At 45.7% G+C, this 6,462-nt stretch overlaps 1 long non-coding RNA gene across 2 annotated transcripts; it reads left to right on the plus strand.

Annotated features, from left to right (window-relative positions):
• The first annotated feature begins 200 nt into the window (after window positions 1-200).
• LOC120512283 lies at window positions 201-1,052 on the plus strand. 2 transcript variants are annotated; one of them, XR_005629988.1, is made up of 2 exons: window positions 201-530; window positions 770-1,052. It is a non-coding gene; the product is annotated as an uncharacterized LOC120512283 (long non-coding RNA). The 2 variants fall into 2 exon arrangements; XR_005629989.1 differs by having other exon boundaries at window positions 203-391.
• Window positions 1,053-6,462: the final 5,410 nt, after the last annotated feature.

Consider the following 6,462-nt stretch of genomic DNA (forward strand, 5'->3'; position numbering starts at 1 on the left):
AAAAAAGGCGAGAAAACATGAGGGGAGAAAAAAAGCGGGAAAACGTGAGGGGAGAAAAAAGAGGGGGAAAAAGGTGAGGGAGAAAAAAAGGCGTAAAAACGTGAGGGGAGAAAAAAGATGGAAAAATGTGAGGGGAGAAAAAAGTGGGAAAACGTGAGGGGACAAAAAAAGGCGGGAAAACGTGAGGGGAGAAAAAAAGGCGGGAAAATGTGAGGGGAGAAAAAAAGGTGGGAAAACGTGAGGGGAGACGCTTTGGGGTCACTGACGGAGCAGAGCTCTACGGGGCAGGCCCTGCCCCGGCACTCATTAACGCATCGATTAACACCTCATTAACGCACTCTTTAATAATTCATTTATTGCTTTCCGACCGGCGGGACCCTCGATGTAACAGGTGAGTGATCTGTGGGGCAGGTAAGGCCTCCGTGGGGCAGGTAATGGATCCATGGGGCAGGTGAGGTCTCCGTGGGGCAGGTGAGGCCTCTATGGGGCAAGTGATGACTCTTTGCCCAGGTGAGGGGTTTGTAGAACAGGTGATGACTCTGTGGGGCAGGTAATGAATCCATGGGGCAGGTAATGGATCTGTGGGGGAGGTAATGGATCTATGGGGTAGGTGAGGCCTCTGTGGGGCAGGTGAGGCCTCTGTGGGGCAGGTAAGGCCTCTGTGGGGCAGGTGAGGCCTCTGTGGGGCAGGTGATGACTCTTTGCCCAGGTGAGGGGTTTGTAGAACAGGTGAGGCTTCTCTGGGGCAGGTGAGGCCTCTGTGGGGCAGGTGAGGGATCTGTGGGGCAGGTAATGGATCTATGGGGCAGGTGAGGCCTCTATGGGGCAGGTGAGGCCTCTGTGGGGCAGATAATGGATCCATGGGGCAGGTAATGGATCTGTGGGGCAGGTAATGGATCTATGGGGCAGGTAATGGATCCATGGGGCAGGTAATGGATCCATGGGGCAGGCGAGGTCTCCGTGGGGCAGGTGAGGGTCCCGCGGCGGGCCAGGTGTGTCTCTTGCTCCCCAGGTGTGCCTCAGTAGTTGCCGCGCTCCTGCCGGAAGCCGCCGCGCCGCAGGTAGCCGTCGCCCTTGCGGTATCCGCCATCTTTCTGGTCTGGAGGGAGGCATGGGACAGGTGAGAGCGGGGTGGGGCTCAGGTGGGCCCAGGTGTGCCCCGGACACCTCCACGTTCCCCCAGGTGTGTCCCTGAGTAACCCAGGTGTGTTCAGGTGTGTCCCACCCCCCTCGGGTGCATCCAGGTGTGCCCAGGTGTGTCCAGGTGTGCCCCAGAAGAAACCACCTGAAACCTGCCCAAAATGGCGCCAAACCTGCCCAAAATGGACCCAAATGACCCCAAAATGGCCCTAAACGGGGTCTCCCCATCATCACCGTGGCCGTGGGCTGCTCCAGCGAGGCCTGCAGGTGGGCACAGGTGAGCTCACCTGGGCTGCAGGTAACCCCAAAAAAACCACCTAAAATAGCCCCAAAATGGCGCCAAACGGGCCCAAAATGGCACCAAATCACCCAAATTGACCCCAAACCACCCCACAGGTGAGGTCACACCTGTCCCCACAGGTGAGGTCACACCTGGCCACACAGGTAACCCCAAAACGGCCCCAAATTGATCCAAAATGGCCCCAAATTGATCCAAAATGGCCCCAAATTGACCCCAAATCACCCAAATTGACCCCAAACCACGCCACAGGTGAGGTGACACCTGTCCCCACAGGTGAGGTCACACCTGTCCCTGAGGAGGTCACACCTGGCCACACAGGTAACCCCAAAATGGCCCCAAATTGATCCAAAATGGCCCCAAATTGATCCAAAATAGCCCCAAATTGACTCCAAATCACCCAAACTGACCCCAAATCTCCCCACAGGTGAGGTCACACCTATCCCAGGTGAGGTCACACCTGTCCCCACAGGTGAGGTCACACCTGGCTGCACAGGTAACCCCAGAACTGCCCCAAATTGACCTAAAATGGCCTGAAATTGACCTAAAATGACCCCAAATCACCCAAACTGACCCCAAATCACCCAAATTGACCCCAAATCTCCCCCCAGGTGAGGTCACACCTGTCCCAGGTGAGGTCACACCTGTCCCAGGTGTCCCCGCGCTCACCATCAGCTCCTCGTTGATGATCATCTTGCTGATGATGCCGTGCACCGTGGGCAGGTCCAGCTCAAACATGGCCGCCAGCGTCTCCATGCTGGAAAACCCAAAGTTCACCTTTTTTAACCCAAAATCTGCTTTTTTAAATTAAAATTCTTTTTTTTTACCTTAAAATTTACCATTTTTTACCTTAAAATTTACCATTTTTTACCTCAAAATTCAGAGATTTTTACATCAAAATTCCCAAATTTTTACCTGAAAATCCCCAAATTTGTACCTGAAAATTCCCAAATTTTTAGGTCAAAAATTCACACCTTGTACATAAAAATTCACAGTTTTTTATATCAAAAATTTGCCATTTTTATCTCAAAATTCAGAAATTTTTACCTGAAAATACCCAAATTTTTAGGTCAAAAATTCACAACTTTTACATCAAAATTCTTCATTTTGTATACCAAAATTTGCCATTTTTTATATCGAAATTCAGAAATTTTTACCTCAAAATTCCCAAATTTTTAGGTCAAAAATTCACAATTTTTGTGTCAAAATTCACCATTTTTTATACCAAAATTTGCAATTTTTTATCTTAAAATTCAGAAATTTTTACCTCAAACCTCCTAAATTTTTAAGTAAAAAACCAAAATGGCGGAAAATGGTTTCAAAATGGGGGAAAATGGGCCCAAAATGACCCAAAAATGGCCCCAAAATGGCTGAAAAATGGGCCCAAAATGGCGGAAAATGGTTTCAAAATGGGGGAAAATGGGCCCAAAATGACCCAAAAATGGCCCCAAAATGGCTGAAAATGGGCCCAAAATGGCTGAAAATGGGCCCAAAATGGCTGAAAATGGCCCCAAAATGGCTGAAAATGGGCCCAAAATGGCTGAAAATGGGCCCAAAATAACCCAAAATGGCCTCAAAAAGACCCAAATTTCCTTACCTGGGCACACCTGGGGATGCCCAAAACCCCCAAAATGGCCCCAAAATAACCCAAAAATGGGCCCAAAATAACACAAAAATGGCCCCAAAATGGCTGAAAATGGCCCCAAAATAGCCCAAAACCCCCTAAAATAGCAAAAAAAAAGGTGAAAATGACCCCAAAAGAACCCAAAATTGGGCCCAAAATAACATAAAATAGCCCAAAAATGGCTGAAAATGGGCCCAAAATAACACAAAAATGGCCCCAAAATGGCTGAAAATGGCCCCAAAATAGCCCAAAACCCCCTAAAATAGCAAAAAAAAAGGTGAAAATGACCCCAAAAGAACCCAAAATTGGGCCCAAAATAACATAAAATAGCCCAAAAATGGCTGAAAATGGGCCCAAAATAACACCAAAATGGCCCCAAAATGGCTGAAAATAGCCCCAAAAATGGCCAAAAATGGGCCCAAAGTAACCCAAAATAGCCCCAAAATGGTCCCAAAATGGCCCCAAAAATGGCGGAAAATGGCTGAAAAATGGAAGAAAATGGGCCCAAAAATGGCGGGAAATGGCCCAAAAATGCCCCAGATTGTTTCACCTGCCCAGGTGAGACTCACCTGGGACTCACCTGGACACCCCAAATCCTCATTTTTAATCCTAAATACCCCTAAAAATCCACATAAAAACCTCCAAAAAATCACCCAAAAACCTCCAAAAAATCACCCAAAAACCTCCAAAAAATCACCCAAAAACCTCCAAAAAATCACCCAAAAACCTCCAAAAAATCACCCAAAAACCTCCAAAAAATCACCCAAAAACCTCCAAAAAATCACCCAAAAACCTCCAAAAAATCACCCAAAAACCTCCAAAAAATCACCCAAAAACCTCCAAAAAATCACCAAAAAATCACCAAAAAATCACCCAAATTTTCCCAAAATCACCCAAATTTTTTTACCTGTATCCAGGTGAGACTCACCTGGGCACCTCCAAACCTCATTTTTCACCCTAAATAACCCCAAAAATCCACATAAAAACCCCAAAAAATCCACATAAAACCCCCAAAATATCACCCAAAAATCACAAAAAATCACAAAAAATCACCCAAAAATAGCCCAAATATTCCCAAAACCCCCAAAATTCGGTTACCTGTGCCCAGGTGGGGCTCACCTGGGTACTCCAAATCCTCATTTTTCACCCTAAATACCTCCAAAAATCCACATAAAAACCTCCAAAAATCACCAAAAAACCCCCAAAAAATCTCAAAAAAATCACCAAAAAATCACCAAAAAATCACAAAAAATCCTCAAAATTCCCCCAAATTTTCCCAAAATCCCCAAATTTTTATCTGCCCAGGTGGGGCTCACCTGGACACCCCAAATCCTCATTTTTAATCCTAAATACCCCCAAAAATCCACATAAAAACCCCAAAAAATTTCCCAAAATCACCCAAATTTTTTTACCTGTATCCAGGTGAGACTCACCTGGGCACCTCCAAACCTCATTTTTCACCCTAAATAACCCCAAAAATCCACATAAAAACCCCAAAAAATCCACATAAAACCCCCAAAATATCACCCAAAAATCACAAAAAATCACAAAAAATCACCCAAAAATAGCCCAAATATTCCCAAAACCCCCAAAATTCGGTTACCTGTGCCCAGGTGGGGCTCACCTGGGTACTCCAAATCCTCATTTTTCACCCTAAATACCTCCAAAAATCCACATAAAAACCTCCAAAAATCACCAAAAAACCCCCAAAAAATCTCAAAAAAATCACCAAAAAATCACCAAAAAATCACAAAAAATCCTCAAAATTCCCCCAAATTTTCCCAAAATCCCCAAATTTTTATCTGCCCAGGTGGGGCTCACCTGGACACCCCAAATCCTCATTTTTAATCCTAAATACCCCCAAAAATCCACATAAAAACCCCAAAAAACCACCAAAAAATGACAAAAAAACCACCAAAAAATCACAAAAAATCACGAAAAATCACCCAAATTTTCCCAAAATCCCCGTTTTTCGTTACCTGTGCCCAGGTGAGACTCACCTGAGACTCACCTGGGTACCCCAAATCCTCATTTTTCACCCTAAATACCCCCAAAAATCCACATAAAAACCTCCAAAAATCACCAAAAAATCACCAAAAATCCCCCAAAAAATCCCCAAAAATCCCCAAAAATGACCCAAATTTTCCCAAAACCCCCAAAATTCGGTTACCTGTGCCCAGGCGGGGCTCACCTGACGAGCATGGCGCGCACCTGGTCGGCCTCGGGGAACAGGTCCCACACTTTGCCGTTCATCTTCTCGTTGACCACGAAGCGGTGGCAGCGGCGCCAGTCGCCCGTCTTCATGGCCTTGGAGGCGGCCACCACGTGCTCCCGCATCGACTCGGGGGGTCCTGGCATGGGGGATGAGGTTTGGGGTGAAAAACGGCGATTTTGGTAAAAAAATGGAGTTTTTCGGCAAAAAAAAGGAGTTTTTGGGCGAGAAAATGTCAATTTTTGGCACTAAAAATGGGGTTTTGGAGGTCACAAAATGGCGGCCACCACGTGCTCCCGCATCGACTCGGGGGGTTCTGGCACAGGCGGGGAAAAAATGGGGTTTTGGAGGTCACAAAATGGCCGCCACCTCGTGCTCCCGCATGGACTCGGGGGAATCTGGGACAGGGGACGAGGTTTTGGGGTGAAAAACGGCGATTTTGGTAAAAAAAAAAGTTAAGTTTATTTTTAAAAATGTCAGTTTTGGTAAAAAAATGTCAATTTTTGCACTAAAACCAGGGTTTTGGAGGTCACAAAATGACCCGGGACAAGTGGGAGACAGGTGACACACCTAGAGAGACAGGTGAAAGAATTTTGGGGCAAAAAACGCCGATTTTGGTACAAAAATGTCAATTTTGGTAAAAAAATGGAGCTTTTGGGCAAAAAAATGGAGTTTTTGGGGGTGGAAATGGGGTTTTGGAGGTCACAAAATGGCCTGGGACAGGTGGGACACAGGGGACACAGCTGGGGACAGGTGAGAAGGTTTTGGGGTGAAAAATGCTGATTTTGGGCAAAAAAATTTTCAATTTTGGGCAAAAAATCCCTATTTTTGGGTCTAAAAAACCCAGTTTGGGGTGAGGAAAGTCAAGGAGACCCAAAAATCCCAAATTTTGGAGTGGAAGGACCAAACTAAGAGTGGATTAAGGTAATTGTGGACCTCGAGAACCCAATTTTGGGTAAAAATCTCAAAATTTTGGTCAAAAAGGGCTTGTTTTGGGTAAAACCACCGATTTTGGTGTGAGGAACTTCAAGAAGATCTAAAACCGCCATTTTAAGAGATAGAAACACCAAATAAAAACTGAATCAAGGTAATTATGGACCTCAAGAATCCAATTTTAGGTCAAAATCCCCCGATTTTGGGCAAAAGAACTGATTCTGGCCTGAGGAACATCAAGAAGATCTTGAACCA

The sequence above is a fragment of the Passer montanus genome, unplaced genomic scaffold, assembly GCF_014805655.1.
Source record: "Passer montanus isolate IOZ18808 unplaced genomic scaffold, ASM1480565v1 scaffold716, whole genome shotgun sequence".
NCBI classification, from domain to species: domain Eukaryota; kingdom Metazoa; phylum Chordata; class Aves; order Passeriformes; family Passeridae; genus Passer; species Passer montanus.